We start from the raw sequence: 24,753 nt of genomic DNA on the forward strand, positions 1-24,753 counted from the left end.
GAGTTCAGGGCTTTCCTAGACGCTAATAATATAGACGTTGCATTTATAACAGAAACGTTCCTGACACCCCAAGTAAATTTAAGATGCGCGGGGTTTAAAGTCTATAGACAAGATAGAGCGGGTAGAAGAGGCGGAGGTGTAGCGGTGTTCGTTCGTTCTACGATCGCGCACTGTGAGTATCTCCTTCCCCAGCTAGCGGCATTAGAGGCAGTGGCTATTAGAGCCTACATAGGCAGACTCCCCTTTCTGCTTATGGCTGCCTACAGTCCTCCGGGCATACTAGATGAACGCGATTTAGATATAGTGACAAGTCTATCCGATAGATTCGTAGTCGCCGGCGACCTCAATGCGAAGCACGCTAGCTGGAACTGTCAACGCCCCAATCGGCAGGGCGATAGACTTTTTCTTAATTCTACAGGAAACGGATACGTCGTGATGGCCCCTAGGGAACCCACACACGTACCGGATGCTGCAAATCAACTGCCTGACATATTAGACATCGCTCTGGTGAAAGGTCTCACAACTAGAGCGAGACTAACAACCCTGGATGATCTTCCGTCCGACCACCTACCGGTGATAATGGAGATCATGCACCCAGTCGAACTCTCCCCAACCGCTGAGAAATTCAACTACAAGGCGGCAGACTGGGTGTTCTTTCAAGACCAGGTAGCCGCTACGCTTCCACCACTCCCCCCTGAAGTCACTCCGGCAGGGATAGATAGGTCAGTTAGCGACCTGACGGAGTGCATAAAGAAGGCAATGGTTGCTGCAATACCGAAACGGTCTTCACAACCGGGACGGATGCAGCTCCCAGCCTATATTAGAGACCTAAAGATCGCCCGCAATAGAGCAAGAACATTGTGGAAGCGTACTAGGTTAGATCAACATAGAATAGAAATGAACCGCTTGCGCAGGCGGATCAGTGAGGCGGTCCACGAAACGGTCGTGGATGCTTGGAAATCCAAGGTTGAGACGATGGACAGCAGAAACATGTCAGATGTCTGGCGTGTATCTCGAGCTCTGTCCAATCCGTCTCAATCTATTCACCCATTAGTAGTCGGTCCAGATGTCACGGCCTTTACTCCTGAGGAGAAGGCTACCGCACTGGCAGACGTTCTAGAGACCACTTTTCAACCCGTGGAACAAAATTTAAACTTGCCCCATATCAGAGCTGTTGAGGAATCGGTTCGAGACCACCTTAGCAGGGAGCCGGAAAATGGGATACGACCTACGAACACCCACGAGGTCGCCCATTTCATTCGTCGCCTCGGCCCTCATAAGGCCGCAGGAGCCGACGGTATCCAAGGAATTATATTGCAGCATCTCCCAAGGTCAGCTATGAAGCGCATAGCAGAGATAATTAATAACATCTTGGCTTCCGGTCACTATCCCATTCCCTGGAAAGAAGCTCACGTAGTTCTCTTTCCAAAGCCCGGAAAGGATAAGACGAATCCAAGCAACTATAGGCCTATAAGTCTCCTCAGTTGTCTCAGCAAACTGGCGGAGCGGGTCATACATAGACGCCTCACTGAAGTAGTATTGCCCCAAATCAGGAACGAGCAATTCGGTTTTCACCCTGGTCGTTCCACTACACTCCAGGCACTCCGCATGACGGAGGACATTACCTGGGCTATGAGCACGAAGCGTGTAGTAGCTGCAGCTTACCTGGACATCGAGCGAGCATTCGACAAGGTTTGGCATGAGGGACTCCTCGTTAAGTTACTGGGCATGGGAGTCCCAGATGGAATGATACGCCTCATTTCTAACTACCTCCGAGGCCGTACATTCAAAACCCGTGTAGGCACTAGTTTCTCCACCCCCCGTGAAATTCACGCAGGAGTCCCACAGGGTTCCATTATCGGGCCCATACTTTTCAATATATTCATTAATGACCTCCCGTTTCGCTATATCCACGGCAGAAGTAGTCATCTGTATATCTATGCAGACGACACTGCCCTCTTGGCGATGGGCAAAACCTATAGATTAGCGTCCCGTAGATTACAGTCGATCTTAGATCACCTCCAGCCGTGGTTCCACGACTGGAGAATCAAGGTCAATGTAGAGAAATGTCAGGCCATACTCTTTTCACTAAGAGCGAGGCTCGAAGACATACCACCACCACCCACACTTTTCGGACGAGAAATGCCGTGGATGAACCAAATTAAATATTTAGGGATCATTATGGACTCTCATCTCAACTTTCGAGATCACATCCAATCCCTTCTTCGTAAGGCCAACGGGCTGATAGTTAGACACTATCCCATTCTGGCGGCCTTAACTCCTGACAACCTGAGGGTAGGACTTACCATGTATAAGGCCCTCATTCGCTCTGTCATTACCTATGCCGCACCCGCATGGGGGTTTGCGGCAGTGTCCCATCTCCGTAAACTCCAAGTTGCCCAAAACCAGGTGATTCGACTCATTACCCATCTCCCCCGAGTCGCCTCGAGAAGAAAGTTCCATGATGAACTAGAGTTGCCAACCATAGACGAGTTCATTGCTCGACTGGCTAGGAACCTGTATGCGGAAGCTCGTGCTAACCCCAACCCGCTCATATCTGGCCTCGGCCAGTATGATCCTAGGTTACGGCGTAGACACCAGACAGGTCCATTAGCTATACTATTGAGACAGGAGGACAGGGAGGCTGGCGTTACTCCCAGGTTTTGGTAGCCACGACTCAACTCCATGAGACTCCTTGGATAGTGCAACCGCTGTAAAATGACCTTGTCTTAACTGGGCTAAACAAAATCCCTCCATAACATATCTACATTGTTGATCGATGGAAATCTAATAAAGCCAATTGGCTAGTATATATCCATCGATTCATAGAGTCATTCAACCTAAGAGCCAACTGGCTAGTCTCTGATATTGAGACAACTCATCCTGCCTAAGGTTTTTCCGTGGTTTTCCTAAGGCGCTAAGACAAATGTCGGGATGAGCCCTAAAAGAAATGGGCCACGGACCTGCATTCATATCCCCATGAATCTCCCTAATTAACAATTACATCTCTCCCCCCTCTTCGCAATTGAGCCATCATATAGCCAAATGGCTGGTCTCGAAATTGAGACAAATCAACAAGGCTCATGACCTCCTACATAATAGCCAAATTGGCTAGTCTCTTATATGAGACAACTCATCCTGCCTAAGGTATTCCGTGGTTTTCCTCAGGCGTAAGACAAATGTCGGGATGAGCCCTATAAGAAATGGGCCACGGACCTATATGCCCCTCCCCATATATACTCCACCTTTATTATAAATTATGTATGCCCTAGTTCAGATAATATTAATAGTCTATTAAACATACGAGGTCACTCAATAAGTCGCAAATTGAAAGGACAGGGACCTCTAAAATTGCAGCTTAGATTTCACGGCGCTTCTTCCGACGGCCTTCACCTGCTTTGTCATCGAACAACAGATGACGGCGTCTTGCCATCCTAACGGCAAACACCAGCCAACTCCACCTCGCCCCGTTCAGTGATCAATTGATCAATCTCAGCCCCCCTCGCGTATGTGGTACCTAAGAGGTTACGTCCAATTTCGGCTTCCCCTTCAAAATTTTCTAGAGCTCCTTCAGGGGAGCAGCGTAACCCGGAGTGAGACTAGTGGAAAACAGGCTTGGAGCTCACATATTTAGTTTTGTACAGCCCCCAACCCCTTGCAAGGACGCGTTTTGCGTACCTTTTAAATTTTCCTCCCAATTCTCCTTCGATTTTTTCGATTTTCGAGCTACAGCGGAATCCCATTCCCTGGAAAGAAGCTCACGTAGTTCTCTTTCCAAAGCCCGGAAAGGATAAGACGAATCCAAGCAACTATAGGCCTATAAGTCTCCTCAGTTGTCTCAGCAAACTGGCGGAGCGGGTCATGCATAGACGCCTCACTGAAGTAGTATTGCCCCAAATCAGGAACGAGCAATTCGGTTTTCACCCTGGTCGTTCCACTACACTCCAGGCACTCCGCATGACGGAGGACATTACCTGGGCTATGAGCACGAAGCGTGTAGTAGCTGCAGCTTACCTGGACATCGAGCGAGCATTCGACAAGGTTTGGCATGAGGGACTCCTCGTTAAGTTACTGGGCATGGGAGTCCCAGATGGAATGATACGCCTCATTTCTAACTACCTCCGAGGCCGTACATTCAAAACCCGTGTAGGCACTAGTTTCTCCACCCCCCGTGAAATTCACGCAGGAGTCCCACAGGGTTCCATTATCGGGCCCATACTTTTCAATATATTCATTAACGACCTCCCGTTTCGCTATATCCACGGCAGAAGTAGTCATCTGTATATCTATGCAGACGACACTGCCCTCTTGGCGATGGGCAAAACCTATAGATTAGCGTCCCGTAGATTACAGTCGATCTTAGATCACCTCCAGCCGTGGTTCCACGACTGGAGAATCAAGGTCAATGTAGAGAAATGTCAGGCCATACTCTTTTCACTAAGAGCGAGGCTCGAAGACATACCACCACCACCCACACTTTTCGGACGAGAAATGCCGTGGATGAACCAAATTAAATATTTAGGGATCATTATGGACTCTCATCTCAACTTCCGAGATCACATCCAATCCCTTCTTCGTAAGGCCAACGGGCTGATAGTTAGACACTATCCCATTCTGGCGGCCTTAACTCCTGACAACCTGAGGGTAGGACTTACCATGTATAAGGCCCTCATTCGCTCTGTCATTACCTATGCCGCACCCGCATGGGGGTTTGCGGCAGTGTCCCATCTCCGTAAACTCCAAGTTGCCCAAAACCAGGTGATTCGACTCATTACCCATCTCCCCCGAGTCGCCTCGAGAAGAAAGTTCCATGATGAACTAGAGTTGCCAACCATAGACGAGTTCATTGCTCGACTGGCTAGGAACCTGTATGCGGAAGCTCGTGCTAACCCCAACCCGCTCATATCTGGCCTCGGCCAGTATGATCCTAGGTTACGGCGTAGACACCAGACAGGTCCATTAGCTATACTATTGAGACAGGAGGACAGGGAGGCTGGCGTTACTCCCAGGTTTTGGTAGCCACGACTCAACTCCATGAGACTCCTTGGATAGTGCAACCGCTGTAAAATGACCTTGTCTTAACTGGGCTAAACAAAATCCCTCCATAACATATCTACATTGTTGATCGATGGAAATCTAATAAAGCCAATTGGCTAGTATATATCCATCGATTCAAAGAGTCATTCAACCTAAGAGCCAACTGGCTAGTCTCTGATATTGAGACAACTCATCCTGCCTAAGGTTTTTCCGTGGTTTTCCTAAGGCGCTAAGACAAATGTCGGGATGAGCCCTAAAAGAAATGGGCCACGGACCTGCACTCATATCCCCATGAATCTCCCTAATTAACAATTACATCTCTCCCCCCTCTTCGCAATTGAGCCATCATATAGCCAAATGGCTGGTCTCGAAATTGAGACAAATCAACAAGGCTCATGACCTCCTACATAATAGCCAAATTGGCTAGTCTCTTATATGAGACAACTCATCCTGCCTAAGGTATTCCGTGGTTTTCCTCAGGCGTAAGACAAATGTTGGGATGAGCCCTATAAGAAATGGGCCACGGACCTATATGCCCATCCCCATATATACTCCACCTTATTATAAATTATGTATGCCCTAGTTCAGATAATATTAATAGTCTATTAAACATACGAGGTCACTCAATATGTCGCAAATTGAAAGGACAGGGACCTCTCAAATTGCAGCTTAGATTTCACGGCGCTTCTTCCGACGGCCTTCACATGCTTTGTCATCGAACAACAGATGACGGCGTCTTGCCATCCTAACGGCAAACACCAGCCAACTCCTCCTCGCCCCGTTCTGTGATCAATTGATCAATCTCAGCCCCCCTCGCGTATGTGGTACCTAAGAGGTTACGTCCAATTTCGGCTTCCCCTTCAAAATTTTCTAGAGCTCCTTCAGGGGAGCAGCGTAACCCGGAGTGAGACTAGTGGCCAACAGGCTTGGAGCTCACATACTTAGTTTTGTACAGCCCCCAACCCCTTGCAAGGACGCGTTTTGCGTACCTTTTAAATTTTCCTCCCAATTCTCCCTCGATTTTTCGATTCCAAATGTCGGGATGAGCCCTATAAGAAATGTGCCACGGACCTATATGCCCTTCTCCATATATACTCCACCTTTATTATAAATTATGTATGCCCTAGTTCAGATAATATTAATAGTCTATTAAACATACGAGGTCACTCAATAAGTCGCAAATTGGAAGGACAGGGACCTCTCAAATTGCAGCTTAGATTTCACGGCGCTTCTTCCGACGGCCTTCACCTGCTTTGTCATCGAACAACAGATGACGGCGTCTTGCCATCCTAACGGCAAACACCAGCCAACTCCTCCTCGCCCCGTTCCGTGATCAATTGATCAATCTCAGCCCCCCTCGCGTATGTGGTACCTAAGAGGTTACGTCCAATTTCGGCTTCCCCTTCAAAATTTTCTAGAGCTCCTTCAGGGGAGCAGCGGAACCCGGATTGAGACTAGTGGCCAACAGGCTTGGAGCTCACATATTTAGTTTTGTACAGCCCCCAACCCCTTGCAAGGACGCGTTTTGCGTACCTTTTAAATTTTCCTCCCAATTCTCCTTCGATTTTTCGATTTTCGATTTTCGTCCAATTTCGGCTTCCCCTTCAAAATTTTCTAGAGCTCCTTCAGGGGAGCAGCGTAATCCGGAGTGAGACTAGTGGCCAACAGGCTTGGAGCTCACATATTTAGTTTTGTACAGCCCCCAACCCACTTGCAAGGACGCGTTTTGCGTACCTTTTAAATTTTCCTCCCAATTCTCCTTCGATTTTTCGATTTTTTTTCGAGTTAGACAAGAGTGGAGAAATGCAAGAGAAAGACAGTGAATTTTCCTACGATCTTGTAGTCGGAGCCAGGACAACATTTCGAGGGATGGTGTTAGGTGATCAGTCCGGCGAAATTATAGGAGAGCTGAAACTGGCCTGAAAATGTGTCCGTCGATTTTGTGGGATGACATCTAGCACTGGACCAAATTTATTAATGTATTCACATCAAAACAAATCCTTTCTTAAAATTCTCGGATAGGCCTACACATATATAAAATTTATTCAGCTGTAGTTTCAATGTAGGCGGCAAACTGAAGCTCTGTCTAATGTCGAGTGGTTCCGTGGTGATATTACAAACTTTGAGGATGCTGGAGAAGGCGAAAAGCATCAATACGAGATAAACTCCGGTGGGAAACACTTCAGTAGAAATTTATACGCCGAAACTCTTGTTCGTAGGTTGCAGAATATACAGGAAGTAAGGAGTATATGTGTCATTATTTTAACTCATGATTATTTATGTGATAAGGAAGAAAAAAATGTACTTACATTTTTTTCTAATTGCAGTATTTAACTAATTATTAAATTTTACAATATTAGACGTTTTGCAACGTTGCTGGATAGAGAGGAGTGGGTTTATAATACAGAGTACAGCTCTAGCGGGTACAGACATACTGGTACAAAACAGATGCTCTGTTCTAATGCAGAGTGGACCATGGCAATACTGTTGTTTACATAAAATGAGCAGCAAATAAAAATTTTCAATCTCATCAATAGACCATTATGGTAAATTTACATTTTATGTAACAATATTTCTCCATTGTTTTAATTGCACGTCTAAAAAATAAACAATAATGGTTTTCTGCACAAAATCACACGACATTTTTTTCTAATGCAAAAGTTTAATCTCTCCCACTTCCGTAAAGCAGTATCATTTTTAAACAAATTTCTGGTAGTGTGATTTTCGAAACGGGTTAAAAGACTCCTTCCTAGTTTCTAATAATCGTTGAGAAACTGCTACAAAACTTCGCCGATTAGGTAACCTTCTTTGAGGAAAACGTTGACGGTACATCCTTCTTGCCTCGTTTTAATTACGGCGACTTTCTCCATAAAATAATATCATATGATATTCCTAAACTGTAAATGACATTGTAAGTTGTTTATTGAATATCCTGTACTGAACTGTCATCCGCTCGGCAGTATAAATATGGACAGAGAGCTTGAACTCAGCTGACTCTTACTTACGAATTTGCAGAGTACTGCCTGCTGAACACGTTGCCATGTCTCTCACGCCAGAATATTAACAAATTTAAATATGCATTTTTATTTAATTTCACGAAAACGTAATAGAACACACAAATATTTATTTAAACTAATATTAACTCTTTGCTAGACATACGTACTGATGTAATATTTTAGTAATTTTACTAACGATATAAGCAGTATAACGCAAATAAAAAAGAAAATTTTTTTTTCTGGGAAAACTATCAAGTTTTGACCCTATGTTGTACGGACATTTTTTATCATGTAGACTGTCCCCGACGACTGTGAAAAGGACGGCACTTATACCCCTTACATTCTGTATAATAGAAGGGTAGACAACAAATGAGGCGGTCAGAAGCAAAGGAGTGTAAGTGCACTTACGTTATTTTCCATAAAATGTGATTAAAAGTTACTAAGCATTCGTAAATTCCGTGAAGTTTTAATTTTAAATGTTAATGTGCGATATGATTAAAAGACATATCCCTTTAGCAGTGAAATTTTTAATGCTTTAGTTTACCTTTGCTACACTTAAATCAGTTTTTTTTTTTCAGAAATGTCACTTACACCCCTTTGCTTCTAACCGCCTCAATTGTAATTGTAAATTTAATATTAATTATAATTATAATTGCAACTGTATTTTTACGTTTTAGTTGTAATTGCCTGATGGCCTTACCTCTACCTGGTTAAATGAATGAATAAATAAATAAATAAATAAATAAATAAATAAATAAATAAATAAATAATATATCACAAGATGTTAGGGAAAGTATAATGTAGATTGTGTGATTTCTTATGTCTGCGTGGTTACTTATGAGGTACGAGTGTTCAGAATGCAGTCTGTGTTTACATGTTGAAGTGTGCATTCGATCAGTCTGAGTGAAATGGAGTACACAACTGCGGAACTTGTTTACAGACAGCAAATGGAAACACTAGGGAAGAAGAGAGGTTGTATTCAGCCACGTATCCACATAGAGACATCCAGCTCATACCAAAACTTTGCCAGTGAAGGAAAACGGGGAAATTTCCGCCACAATTCCATGATCAAGGAGGAAAATGAACTGAAAGAACTTCCGACTTCGAAGAAGCAGTGCTTAACAGCATGACTGAGGAGCCTTCTATAAGCACATGCACAAAGTTTCGATCTCAAATTCACTAAAATATGACAGATACCTTAGAAGTAGTTACTGTATCTTATGCTACAGTAAAAAAAAAAGGTGGTGTCCAAGGTTTAAATGTAGGAGAACATCATGTGAAGATGAACATGGTGGCGGCTCTTCGAGAATTGTCACAATACCAGAAAACATCAATAAAACGCATGATTTATTGCTGCAAGATCGGCGAGGCACCATCAGAGTTATAATAGAGGAAACAGGCTTCTCATACCACAGTGTTCACAATAATTTGCTCAACAAATTGGGCATAATGAAAATAACTGCAAGGTGGGTGTCTCGAATGTTAACGCCATGGCAAAAAAGGACAAAGAACAGAGCTCTGCAGCATTTAACTAATTTTAGAGCAAACATAAAAATATTCTTTAACGAATATGTGATATGGATGAGACATGAGTTCACCACTGGACCCAAAATTCAAATTATGCAGTGGAAACATAAGGGTTCACCGACTACTAAAAAAAATTCAAAGTGCAGCCATCAGCAGGAAAGGTTTTACTCGTTTTTTTGGGATGCCTAAGGTGATATTTTGACAGACTATTTGGAGAAAGGAGCTACAATAACAGACCTTTATTATGCAAATTCAACTGAAAAAAATCGGGATACTATCAAGGAGAAACGTCGTAGCAAGTTGAGGCAAAAGGTTATTTTCCAGCAAGACAGTGCTCCAAGTTACAAGTCCTTAGTTGGAATGGCTGCAATTTCAACAGCAGGATTTGAATTGCTGGATTGTCTACCCTATTCACCAAATCTGGCATCCAGCAATATCATGCTATTTCCATAACTCAAAAAACACCTGCGTGGGAAGAAATTTTCATCCATTAATGAAGTCATGCATTCCGTAAACCAGCTGCTTGCAGAGTTTGGACAACGATTCTTTCAGGAAGTTGTGGAAATTTTGGAATGTCGCTGGAAGAAGTGCATCAATCTACTAGAGGACTACTAGAGCTGGCCACCCTACCTAATGAGGTAGTTGCCTCATAAATGATGTCTTCTTGGTATCACTTATGATGTTCACACCTGTCTTTGGACAAGTGGGTCAGAGCTACAGACCCTAGGACTACGGAAACAGTAGCTGCACCCGTATCATTCAAAGTAAATCCAAGCCTCCACTCTTGCTGACTTCGTATCTTCCTTTGTTACTGCAGCAATTTGTGGTCGACCCTTACTTTCCTGCGTATATTCTTTTCACAGATGAAGCCTGTTTCACTATAGATGAGATACTTAATTGTTGGAATAGTCATGAACGGGCCGATAGGAATCCCTGCGCTACAGTTTTAAGGAGCCATCATATACTGTAAGATTTGCAGTGAACATGTGAGCGGAGATAATGATGTTTACCTAACAGACCCATACCTCCTTCCACCCTCCTTAAATGAAGGAGAGTACACTGTTTTTTGTGAGACATACTCTCCTAGTTATTGAAACATATCCCACTTGATGTTCGTCAATGCATGTTGGAGCTGCCCGTGACATAGAATAGTGTCGTGCAATGTTCGAACATGAGAGCTATTTTTGGAAGCTATCCTTATATTACTATTCACTACTTGTTTTATTTAATATTTTCTTTACAGAACAAATTTTGATAGGTTCGACCCAGTAACTCTGAAAGAGTAATTTGTTAATACGTGTAGAAACAGATATTACCTGAATCAGAAATTTAGTTATGCAGACTTAGAAGCACGTAAGTACTATATGTATTAAATTCATCTAACAAAGACTCAACCTGATACAAGGAAACATTTTTGAAAATGTAAGAAATACAACCAAATAAATGCAACAATTTGTCCTCTCAAAAACATTGATCGACACCTCATTAATGACGAACTGAATTAATGAAAACAAGAAGATTTCTTAGCTCCTGTAATGACAGTAACAAATGTGATTGTAGTGATGATGTGTTTATGTTATTTATTAGAGAAAACTTAAGCCAAGTTTACCATAGAGTTTTGTTCACGATATTTGCGTTCTCGTTGATCATTAATTTAGAATTAGACGTTACTATTGTTGACATACATGTTTGTGAAGATAATATTGTGATTGTTATTTATTCATAATTATATTGTAATGATGTCAAGATAATGACGATATTTGTGATGATTGTGGAACTGATACAATGTCATAACAATGTTGAATTATATCAAATGTCTTAGCTTCTGATAATTGGAATCCGGAACGAATAATGTTTTGCTTTCAGCTGTGAGTTTCAACACAATGATGCGTATTTCTGCTCCTTGGGAAGCTTATTAACTACAGATCTTCCCCGTCTACTAAGAGACTAATCTCTGCTGCAGTCCCATTTCGGGGAAAGACAACTACATCTCCTGTAAATAGACATCCTCGAGCCAATTTATACGGCGAGAGAGAGAAAGGGAAATAGGTGAGGACAAAGAGGCAACTTGTGTGGAAATTAATTTCCAAGAGTAAGCCTTCTCCTCCCTTCCTATTTGGCTTCCTATCGTCCTTTCCGCCTTCCTCTTTAGTCTTGATCTGGACAGAAAATATCTGTACCTTCGTGTTCGTTCGGTTTCCGAATACCTCGCTGATTAGACCTCTGGCTCCTCTAGGGCGTTACATCCAATCAGTAACGAACTGATTTCAAGAGGAGGTCAATGTCATGTGACTGCTCCTCCAATCCCACACATTATCGCCATTAAATTGCCGAGGAGAGTGCATTTGACTCAAGCTCTCGACTACCAATTGTTCAGAATGATCATAGGCCTAGTTAAAAACTACATACGTTTGTCGATCACAATTATGTCGCTTTTATCACATGTTAGATAAAAATATTTTCAATTCTCTAAAAACAAAATTTCAGGAGCAAGCTGAGATACATAACACTTCATGAGTCTTCATGTTTTCACACATTTTACCGTTGAAAATGAATTGAAAAACTGCCTGCTTTTATCTCTAAACCACTATGCCTTTGGAAGGCCTACTTCATCCCACTTTAATAGACTGATGAAAATTCAATTCCCTTAATAAACTCTAGAATCACTTATGTAGTAGTTCCTAGTCCATTTTACTAAAATACTAATAAAATATATTTTCCTACACTTTAATTTTCCAAGTCAAATTTGATCTGGAAGTTTTCTCCTTCACAAAAAAAAAACTCCTTTTTGCATATGAATTTTTCGAAGTAGAGTGCACCACTTTGAAATACATGTATAAATGAACATGAGTTTTAAAACAGATTCAGGTTTTCGAAGTAGACAGTTCTAACCTTCAGATTTGGGCTTTATATTCCCTAACCTTGTCTCGAAAAATTGAAACTCGAATACAACATGCAACAAACAAAAAAATTAAAACGTGTAAAAATTTGTGTGTTTTATGGTTTGAATTTAAAGTTTATTTGAAAAGATAAACGATTTACTTTTTATTTTTGAAAACATGCTGTTGAACCTCTGCATCAATTACTTGTTACGCTGCCCTTTTTCTCCTCTGATACCTATACTGAAAACGATGTAAAATTTCGAAGGTGTCCATAAATCTATATATTAATTATATTACCAAACTCTTAAACATAATTGTATTATTTGACTGACTTCTGTTTCGTAAACATTCTACACAAATTATAAAATACTTACACTGATATTATAGTACATTAGTCAAGTGATTGTGAATGGAGTTCAGTCATGGATGATCATGCATGTTTTAGTCTGGTTACAATGTGTTTCGGAGTATAACATTGGTAGCCAGTATTAAGAAGCTATTTGAGGTTAAGTGTGACAAGCATACTGACGTTGACGGTATTGGTCCTCTAAAGGTTTTTTTTATGATATTCTCCCTGTTATCGAAGAACAAAAATGTTTCTTAACGAAGATTCTCCAAGAGCATCGGTCATTTTTACAGCAACAGTATAATAAAACAACAGTATTATTTTATTTTCTTTCCTAGCAGTAATACCATTCGTATTCCACTATAGTTTAACTTAATCGAGACTCTATAATACGGCGCATGGAGTTAAACTCTCGGTTAGGTTTAACTTTGGTTTAACTTAATCTTTAGATTAACGCGTATTTATAATACTGGGCCTTAAAATCAAAATCTCGAAGAACAGGAAAATGACTTTACTTCTTATTGGTTACTTTCTTTCAAAGGATATCTTTGTGGCATCATTTTACAGTACAATGAGTTTCTAATCAAAGTTATACATTAATTTATTACAATGCTTATTTCTGTGATGCATATAATCAAATTAGTTATAAAAGCTAAGAGTAAAATTGATTTTACACATACTAACAAATGGACATTATTGGTATTCATTTCTCAATGTATATTATTGCACAATTAAATTATTATTCGTTATCCATATTCTGAATTTCGACGAGTTACAAAAGTGACAGGGGATTCATCGAATCCCTATCATTACGTCTAAAGTTTATGATGTTCGCAACTGTTATTGTGAGCATAGTTGTAATTGTAAGGACGAGTTACAAAAGTGACAGGGGATTCATCGAATCCCTATCATTACGTCTAAAGTTTATGATGTTCGCAACTATTATTGTGAGCATAGTTGTAATTGTAAGGACGAGTTACAAAAGTGACAGGGGATTCATCGAATTCCTATCATTACGTCTAAAGTTTATGATGTTCGCAACTATTATTGTGAGCATAGTTGTAATTGTAAGGACGAGTTACAAAAGTGACAGGGGATTCATCGAATTCCTATCATTACGTCTAAAGTTTATGATGTTCGCAACTATTATTGTGAGCATAGTTGTAATTGTAAGGACGAGTTACAAAAGTGACAGGGGATTCATCGAATTCCTATCATTACGTCTAAAGTTTATGATGTTCGCAACTGTTATTGTGAGCATAGTTGTAATTGTAAGGATTTTTGGGATGTTTCATTTTTGTCCTCATATTCCTTGCAGCCCTCTCGTTAACTACTTCGTAATCGCTTCCTCATTCCATGAGGCCTAATCTCGAGACAAAATGCAATTGATAGTCGAATCGATTTCCACATCAATATAACACCAATGAATTGTTTGAAATTGTACTGAGTAATAATGACTCTTAACAAATAATTGAATTTATTTGGAAATTGTCACAGTCAAGTATGTTATAACAATTAGATTATGTTAAATAATTAACGTAGTGACAGATATTGGATAAAAAATGAGAGTAGCCTATAAGGGTACAGTGCATCAGTTATTTATAGATTTCAAAAAGGCATATGACTCGATTAAGAGAGAAGTTTTATATGATATTCTTATGAATCTGGTATTCCTAAGAAACTAGTTCGATTATTTAAAATGTGTCTCAGTGAAACGTACAGCAGAGTCCGAATAGGTCAATTTGTGTCGGATGCTTTTCCAATTCACTGCAGGCTAAAACAAGGAGATGCACTACCACCTTTACTTTTTAACTTTCCTCTAGAGTATGCCATTAGGAAAGTCTAGGATAACAGAGAGGGTTTGGAATTGAACGGGTTACATCAGTTGATTTTCTATGCGAATGACGTGAATATATTAGCAGAAAATCCACAAATTATTAGTCAAAGCACGGGAATTTTACTTGAAGGAAGTAAAGAGGTAGATTTGGAAGTAAATCCCGAAAACACGAAGTATATGATTATGTCTCGTGACTATAATATTGTACGAAATGGAAATATAAAAATTGGAAATTTATCCTTTGAAGAGGTGGAAAAATTCAAATATGTTGGAGCAACAGTAACAAATATAAATGACACACTGGAGGAAATTAAACACAGAATAAATATGGGAAATGCCTGTTATTATTCCGTTGAGAAGCTTTTGTCATCCAGTCTGGTCTCAAAAAACTGAATATTAGAATCTATATAACAGTTATATTACCGGTTGTTCTGTATGGTTGTGAAACTTGGACTCTCACTTTGAGAGAGAAACAGAGGTTAAGAGTATTCGAGAATAAAGTGCTTAGGAAAATATTTGGGGCTAAGTGGGATGAAGTTATAGGAGAATGGAGAAAGTTACACTACACAGAACTGCACGCGTTGTATTCTTCACCTGACATAATTAGGAACATTAAATCCAGACGTTTGAGATGGTCAGGGCATGTAGTGAATCCAGAAATGCATATAGAGTGTTAGATGGGAGGCCGGAGGGAAAAAGACCTTTAGGGAGGCCGAGACGTAGATGGGAGGATGATATTGAAATGACTTTGAGGGAGTTGGGATATGATTGTAGAGACTGGATTAATCTTGCTCAGGATAGGGACCGACAGCGGGCTTATGTGAGGGCGGCAATGAGAGCGATAAGTTACATAATTAACTTCTCTTGTCTTCATATGTGCTTTCCACATTTATTAATCACCCCCATTTGTGGACGATTAATCATATTTTATTAAAATTAACTTTAAAATTCGTTAAGCTTTCACACATTAAAAGACGTTTCACGTGAATCTTTTCCAAGTTCACCTGATATCGAAATCATACTAGATCTACAGCCATAGTTTTATCACGATTCTTCTTGCGTACAGATATGAATTATTGTAATAAATAAGCATAAAAATAGTTTATCCCTTTATTAACACAATAGTGGACGGAAACTCTTATACAGTAGATATAATATGTTTCCGTCATCTCGGGCACAATCCTTCATTTCAAAGTCAAGTGTTGTGGAGTGCAGACACGAAATTCTGTAGTGATTTTGAGTGTATCTACATACTTGAAACTAAATGTATGTACTGTTGTTAAATCTTAGGCCTACTTAATTAGGCCAGATCTCACTAAAATACATTTCAGAATTTTTACTTAATATTTTAAAGGTAGTTTATGGAAATGGTTTTATTGTGGTTATATCCTACAGTGTTGTGAAGTCATGTGGAGCACTACAGTATGCAAAAGTGTGCGCATTTCGTTTCATAATATGTCAAATGATTATTTATTCACTGTGAACCAGATTTTAAACGCCGTTGAAGAGCACAGTGCACGCAGAACAGTTATTAGAACCATCAAGTCTGTAGGAATCATTTCTCCTAATGAGTCACTAGATGCTGTCACAGATGAAGATTCCGACTTTACAGACAGTGAAGTCGAAGGACATCTTCCTCGAAGAATATTGAAAGCAAAGACTATTATTGAATATCAGGAATCAGAAGAGGATGTGTTCACACATGGAAACAAATTTCGGAAATTGTGGAATCAACACCTTCAGCAAGAAAAATCTGACTATAATGTGAATTATCGGAGGCAAGACGAAGACGAAGATTTGAAGATACATTACATTCTATTCGTCTCAATAATAATACAAAAATAAATTATGATTCATTTTACAAACTTATACCCTTTTTTGATTATAGGCCTATACATTATTTCTTCAAATACCTCTTGGAGATGCACTATCCAATGATGAGACTCTTGTTACACAATATGGAAGACACCGTGCAAAATAGTTCATAAGAGAAAAGGCAATACGTTTTTGATCTGTGGAGAAACTTCCGGGCATATACCGCGTTGTCTTGGTGCTAGTGGCTGACGTTTCGACCGCTGTATTGTGGTAATCCTCAGAGCAGTGGATGACCACAACACAGCGGTCGAAACGTTAGACACTAGCACCTAGACAACGCGGTATAAGCCCGGAAGTTTCTCCACAGACCATGTAGCCTACACCGGCCGCGGAAGCCCACGTCAACATCAATACGTTTTTGTTTTAAACTGTGGACCAATGAGTCTGTGTTAGTATGTTACATGTTGTGCCCCACTGTGGATCACATTCTATGTTACCCGGTAATGGTGGTGTAGTGATGGATTGAACGTATTCCGTGTTTTTTTTTTTTCAAAAATGATTTCTCTAGTGCTCAGTGACAAAGTTTCCATGAAATTTTAGCATCTTCTGATGCCTATAGAATTTTTTTAGTATTTTGTTTTCCATTATATGAGCAATGCATAGACTAGATCATGTATATGAGAAAAAAAGTAGAACAGTGGTCGTCAGCACTGGCTGAAATGGGTATGTAACGGATAAGCAGTGCAATATAATATGCCCCGTCGTGCAGCAGGAAGAGGAAGCGAGCATACCCGCCAGCAGCCACGGATGCACCATCTCTTATCCGCGGATCGACCTGGTTGGCAAGTTGGTATAGCGCTGGCCTTCTATGCCCAAGATTGCGGGTTCGATCCCGGGCCAGGTCGATGGCATTTAAGTGTGCTTAAATGCGACAGGCTCATGTCAGTAGATTTACTGGCATGTAAAAGAACTCCTGCGGGACAAAATTCCGGCACATCCGGCGACGCTGATATAACCTCTGCAGTTGCGAGCGTCGTTAAATAAAACATAACAGTTAACATCTTATCCGCGGGTAAGAGACGCTAGTCCGAGGGCGCACTGTGCTGATGACCGCTGATGTAGAAAATTAAAACGAAAATAGTTCTGAGCTCTAATAGGTTAATTAATACGCCATTAAAATTGTTGGAATTGGTTGTAGAAAGAGACAACATCCCGGACAAATGGATGGTTTCTTTCAGGAAATGCTACGATGCAAATAACACCTTTTTATTTTTATTTTATTTTAGTAAGTTATTTTACGACGTTTTATCAACATCTTAGGTTATTTAGCGTCTGAATGAGATGAAGGTGATAATGCCGGTGAAATGAGTCCGAGGTCCAACACCGAAAGTTAAGCCCGGTTCTGACGGTGCGTGTTTCTGTGATGGATTCCAAGGTGGCTGCGCGGATGGGTCGCCTGCGTGGTCACTCACCGTTAATAATGTGCTCTGGTGGCTCCGTGGATGGCTAGCTTGCTGGATTTCGAGGGTAGGTTCCTTGCTATTTTTCCTGCGTGCTTCTGTGCTGGTTCAGTGTTACCAAAATAGTTGTTCTCCAACTAAATCTCTTTTTTTATGTATTTCTTAGTTTCTAAGGATAGAATAATTAAATATAGAACTTTAGTTGTTTTAAATTTCTTGTTTAATTGCTTTGTTGCAACATTTACTATTGTTAATGTAGGATTTTAGTTGTTTTCCACTTATGATTAGTTTCTTATTTATCATGAGTGTTATCTAGACTGTTCTGGGACCTTGGGAGCGAGAAAACAACAGTGTGGAACAACCTCGGGAAGGTTGCAGAAGCTACTATTTTAAGGGGAGAGGATGGTATTTTTGATGAAAAATTACTAAATTAAAAAAAAAATTCTTTAAAATACTCTGTGATATGTGTGGATCTCCATTTTTAAACTTCCTGCATTATGGATTTTTAAACCACTCGCCCACTTTTACTGTTGTTTCCGGTAAATTAAATTTTCAAAAAATTGTTTTTTTCTTTAAAATACCCTTTGATATGTGCGGAATATATTGCATAACATTTTGAGGGTATTTGTGCTCTTATCGGATGTTGAGACGTCATTTTTAAACTTCCTGCGCTATGGATTTTTAAATCACACGCCTGCTTTTATTGGTTTCCAGTAACTTCATTTTTTTTTCCTACATTGCCAGACAAAATGAATATAATTTCTGAACTATTAAAGATACATGCATGATATTTAGAACAAACATTCTTTAGACTATTAGGAAACTTTTCTCTGTAACAGAATTTTGTTAATTGATTTCATTTTAAAAATACGTGCGTTTGTTTGCAAGAAAGGAAATCAGAAAATTGTTATTAAATTTTAATTGTTTATTTCACCAACGTAGGGACTATTATCAAAATTCTGTTACAGACAGTTTGTAGAACATATTTTTGCAAATACATTGCAAAAACTGTTTGAATCTATCTTTAAAAAGGGTTTAGATATATCGGTTTTAGTACAATCCTGCATTGGGTATATATTTTTTTCAAATTTGGGCCCCCAAATATTTTTTTTTTCAAAATATTTTTATTTGGTTGAATTGCCACAGCTATGAGCTCTCTATATACAAAAAATTAATAATTTACACCAAATAGGAAAATAGTTTTGAAAAATACCATCCTCTCCAGAGCAAGTCGAAAATTTTGATTATGAATTCCTACGGTTGGACCAAAGATCAAGTCAAAACTTTAATTGAGGCGTACAGAGAAGAAACATGTTTATATGCTATACAAACAGCATTGTTACATCTTGGCCCGTATTTCTACGCAGTAACCACTTTCGGCTCCACATTCTACTCTTTTTAATTTGATCCGTCTCCTCAGCGTTCAAAGCTAGCAAAACAGCAAAGGCTGCTATACGTCTTCGTACAGCTTCACATACAGCTTCCATATTTGATGTTTACATATCGTAGTATCGTACCGCGCCAGCATCTCCAACTTCCAAACTGGGATCCAGCCAAAGAGTTTGTAATACTTCAAACTCTTTGGATCCAGCATGCAAGGCAGCTCGCTCCGTGTGAACGAAAACATCACCGCAGCCATCACGGAACCCAGCACCGTAGCCACCACGGCACCTAGCCTGCTAGCCACCTTGGAATCCATCACAGAAACACGCAACGTCTGAACCAGGCTTTACCCAGCATTTGCTCATATTTGGTTCAGGGAAAACCACGGAAAAAACCTCAACCAGTTATCTTGCCCCGACCGGGAATCGAACCCAGGCCACCTGGTTTAGCGGCTAGACGCGCTAACCGTTACTACACAGGTGTGGACAATAACATCTTCAAATATAAAACGTTAATGAGGATGGATCCGCTTGTAGGCCTCCTAGGAGCATAACCTGGGCTGTAACTGAACAAATGATATTTAACTAACGGATTCATTGTGAGTGGCATCGATACAGCTCCCGTAAGGCTCAAAGTCGTAATTTTTGTTACGATCTTCCTCGGGTGATAACTAGAGAAACGTTCGACATTAAAATCATATTATTGTATCAATAGGAATGTTAAATATTTACTGAAGATCAAATTTCATTGCCAGTATTGATAAGGATGCAGTCAAAGCTTGAAGCTAATCGGCATATGACCTATATAATTTATCGCACACTATACAGTGCGGGACTCAACCCACCGACCCTGGTCGGAGGAGTACATCACATAGGAAGCTGGGAGTGAGGATGCAGTGGAACTGATGAAAAGTGTTCACAGGCTAAAAGTCTGACCATTCAGCTACCGCAGGGGTTAATATGTGTATAGTGATTCGTTAATGTTTTTATGAAGCTTGTACATGTACTGTAGAAGTTATCAGTTCAGAAACTGGCGTGGTTTCTAGTAGCTTTGGAGTAACAGTTGATGTATTCCTTTTGCATTCTTCACAGAGCCGGTGAGGTGAGTCCCGTATAATACTATGCAGTAATAAGATATACGTTACCTGTAATAATTAATTTATAAGAGCTTGTACGGTATATTCCTCAAATTTTCAATCACAAATTTCTGTGGCTCCGAGGCAAATTGGTTTCATTCCTTGCTGTTTTTCAGGAGCGAGAATTTAAAGTTTAAGAGACCGTACACAACCTTAATAATCATATTTCATATCAACGGGTTAGAGAGAAAATAGCATATACATGCATGTCATCTTTTAACACCGGGATGAACAAGTTATCGCAAAACCTCATGTTCGCCAAAAATTGACATATCACGTTTTGCCTTCATACCCCAGATTTTTAATAATCAACATAATTTCTCATAAATTTAAGAAAATAGTGCAACGCCATCTGCTCATCTTCCAAAATGTGAAAATCATATAGCCTACGTTTTGTTTTCTGAAGCGTTATAATGAACTGCACCAGAGTGCGAATTAACGGAGCGGGGATGGGGGGTGATTTTCCCTATTGGAAAGTTATCCCCCTCTGATAAATTTATATTTACATCCCTGCCAGAAATAACTTCTACCCCCTCCCTCACAGAATATAATTGTTTTAATTTGAGTATGCTTTATGAAGTACAGTATAAAGTAAGCAAAAATTATAATATTAATGACAACAATCAGTAATTTAGGAATTACACGTCTTTTCTTAAATCTGCTCATGGATGATCAAGATACAAGACAAGCAACTCAGTGCAACCAAGCGTTGAGCCGTATCGAATGAGAATATACATATATGGTATTCTCTATCTAGGATTTTATCCCCCCCCCCCCGACTTCAAATCTTAATTCGCACCCAGAACTGCACTCGCAAACAGGGAAAATGGTTGAATTCTTAAACACTAGTGCATATAATTTCAGATTTCATCGATCCCGAATTTTTCATGAAGAGGATTTTTAAGAAAAATAGTAGCCCATTTTCCCCATCATTCTTCCGGTGAATGAATGTTGTAGCTAAATTTGAAACACGTTATGCAGACAGTTTCAACTACTCGTACATTTAAACTTATGGTTGAATATTAGCCTATACTGCAAACAATATGTTACATGTTTACTTAAATTGCATTTCTTGTCTGAATTTAAAGTCCGATCCGATTTGCAATTTAACAGACTTTTAACCTAATAATGACTATAACTGCACCACTAATTAGATGTTTTTCAGCTTGTACTTCTCTTTCCCCTCTAAGCAATATCAGTCAATGGTTAAACGTCATGCTACTCGTAAGCGACATGTTTAATAGGAAGCCATGCTACGTAATTAATATCACCATGTATTACAATTATTTAAGAAAAAGGGTGATTATATTGAGTTCTTAATTTATATCACAGTGGATAATGGTAAAATTTCAAATGATTGGATTCTATTCGAAGTCCAAAACTTCAAGCAGTTTACTCACCAAGAAGTTGCCGGTTCTCAGATGTATAATTGTTGGCACTGAAGCGAGTCTTGTTCCATGTATCGAAGCCAAAACCGTCCACAGATCTGTAAACATAACAATGTGAACTTTAGTACTTTATTAAGAAGTAAACTAATTTAAATATATGTTATATGTGCTACAAACAGAGATTATTGTTTTGTTTGTAATAAAAATTATTCTTCATGTAATGCTTATTTTGATGATGATGATGATGATGATGATGATGATGATGATGATGATGTTGATGATGATGATGATGATGATGATGATGATGATATAATTGTCTGAGAATATTATAGTAACTGGAGAGGAAATATTCATACAGCCACTTTTTCTTCTACAGATCTCACATAAACTCTCTACAATCAAACTGGTCTGCTTATGACAGAGACCACCAAATATGAATTTTGTGGAGTAACGGTTAGCATGTCTGACTGTGAAACGAGTAGGCCCGGGTTCAAATTCAGGTTGGGATAAGTTATCTTGTTCAAGTTTTTTCCGGGATTTTCCTCTCAACCAATTGAAGCACAATTGCCGGGTTACTTTCGGCGTTGGATCTCGGACTCATTTTCCCATCACAATTTATTATAATTCCTCCCTTTCATTATAATCTCCGTTTCCTTCCCATAATTCAGGTTTTCGTCTGATGCAGAGTCGGCTGCGGGCCCCTACCTAACTTGGACCCCGTGATATGTAGTCATTAGTTGTTGGTAGTAGTGATATGTACCGTGGGCTCTCCCGTAGGGCTCATGGTAACTTATGGCGTCGAACCAGGGATGAGGATCCGTGGTGATGCCTACGTGGAAAGGTAAAGGAATTCTGTAGACTGTAGGGGAGTTCGGGGGCGGCTCACAGGCTGATCTGTAGCGCGAAGGCTCTTAGGGCATGCTCATCATTTCACTTCGGGTAGTACAATAGGCCCATCTGAACGACGTACGTCCGAGCCCAATGCGCAGCCTATGCCCTTCTCCTCAAGGGGACTAATAATAATGTAATGTGAATTTTACTCTCTCGTTAAAATAATAAAATTAAGCATACCTTCTGTGTTCAGTCTATCTTCCAACTTACAATACTGGAGAAATCTGTTTGCCCTACTGTGTACAATTTCTCCACCCTCTTGGCATGTCATATAATACTACGTACATTCCAATGTAATATATTAATTCAAAACTTATCACTAACGTCATTTCTTAATCTTTTAATATCTCACACTTCCAATAACCTAATCTCATTAATATAATCACTATTACCATTATACTATGATGTACCGAAGTACATAAGGAGTTTCAGTTAAGTAATTCTGAGTTTCCAAATGGTGAAGAATCGGTAGAAAGGAGAAAAATTCTTCACCATATGGAAACGCAGAATTACTGCACTGAAACTCCATATGTACTTCGGTACATCATTGTAATATGATAAAGCGTAAGTAATCACTTTGTGATTCAAGACGACGCCATGTTCCGGCGGACCCCGGCCACTTAGTCACTCGTAATGAGTGCACCTCTGTACTTGTGGTTGGACACTGTATCTACTATCACACAAACTGTGACACGGTACATGAGGGTAGGCCAACAAAGGAAAACACAGTAGGTAGAACTTAAAAATGAGAGAGATTCAATCCGGCATCGGAACTTGAATCTGGTATGGCTTAGTGAATAAAGCGACAGCACGTAAAGCTGGAAACCCGGGTTTGAGTCCCGGTGCCGGACAGAATTTTTCTCTGTTCTACCGATTCTTCACTATTACCATTGTCAATATCTTAAAGTTCTGTGCTTTGAAACGAATGTTATGTAGATTTCTTTCCCAGAGATTCGAAATCAGGTTAGCTGAATTTGTATGGAGAAGGTCTCACTAAATGATTTGATGAATACAGATAAAAATATTTAAACAGCTTTCGACTGTTTAAAATCTAAGCTGGAGAGTTGTGTACGTAGCGTTTTGTACGACTGAAAATGTAAATGCTAGGAATAACATACAATTTTAATGGCATATTAATATAGCTATAACTACTGCAAATACCAGTTTAACACACACAAAAAATTTATACCGATATGTTAAAAAAATTCATGCTTCATTTTACATATTAATATCAGAACGTCGATACATGTGTATACTGTAAGTATATCTTTATTCGTTTTAAACTCATAAAAACAACTATAAATCACGTGCCACATACAATTTATTATTTTATTTCCTAGATTGTTTAATTTAGTAAATTAATATCCTCCAGGGACTTTTACAAATATTTATATCCCTAGGTATATATGAAAAAGTTATAAAAACAACATCAATTTTTATCTCGTGTCTCTTACTATTGTACAAACTGCGTAATGTGGTTAGAAAATGAAGTACCGTAATAAAGTTCCGTAATGCAAAGACCCAACTAATATTTTTAAATATCGCCTCTTTGATATACAGGGTTTTTTAAAAGTAACGCATGTGTTTTATAATTAGATGGAAGGTTTCTAAGAAAAATGCTCAGACACGTTGAATCTTACTCCTTAAAAGGACTTATTTTGTAAATGTGAATCATTTCTGTAGTCATTGTTGCATGAGCTATGACATAATCGAATACATTTTTAAATTAGAACATACGATTTTTTCACATTTTTCACACAAACACGTGTAAGAGGTAATTCATTTTACTAACAGTAAACAATAAATCATTAAATTCATTTAATTAATTATTCAAAATGTCCTTCACTGGCAATCTGGCAATGATTAAGGTGCAGCAGAAATTATTCCTTTCGAACATCTTCTATAACAGCTGGCGACATTCCTCTTCATTCCATTCTTATTCCGGTCTTCAATTCATTCATGTCACTAGGTTGCGTGGCAAAAACCCTACACTCAAAATAATCCTATAAAAAGAAATCAAGCGGAGACAGATCAGGTGATCTTGCAGGCCATTCGA

The 24,753-nt window shown here is 39.5% G+C and overlaps 1 protein-coding gene across 1 annotated transcript in view; it reads right to left on the reverse strand.

Annotated features, from left to right (window-relative positions):
- The window catches only part of LOC138700056 (alpha-2Da adrenergic receptor), a 687,508-nt gene that overhangs the window by 576,802 nt on the left and 85,953 nt on the right, over window positions 1–24,753 (reverse strand). Inside the window, exon 2 of the mRNA XM_069826359.1 lies at window positions 21,819–21,904. The gene's annotated coding sequence lies outside the window, so the exon portion shown is untranslated. The remainder of the gene's footprint in view (window positions 1–21,818; window positions 21,905–24,753) is intronic.

The sequence above is a fragment of the Periplaneta americana genome, chromosome 5 (assembly GCF_040183065.1).
Source record: "Periplaneta americana isolate PAMFEO1 chromosome 5, P.americana_PAMFEO1_priV1, whole genome shotgun sequence".
Classification (NCBI taxonomy): domain Eukaryota; kingdom Metazoa; phylum Arthropoda; class Insecta; order Blattodea; family Blattidae; genus Periplaneta; species Periplaneta americana.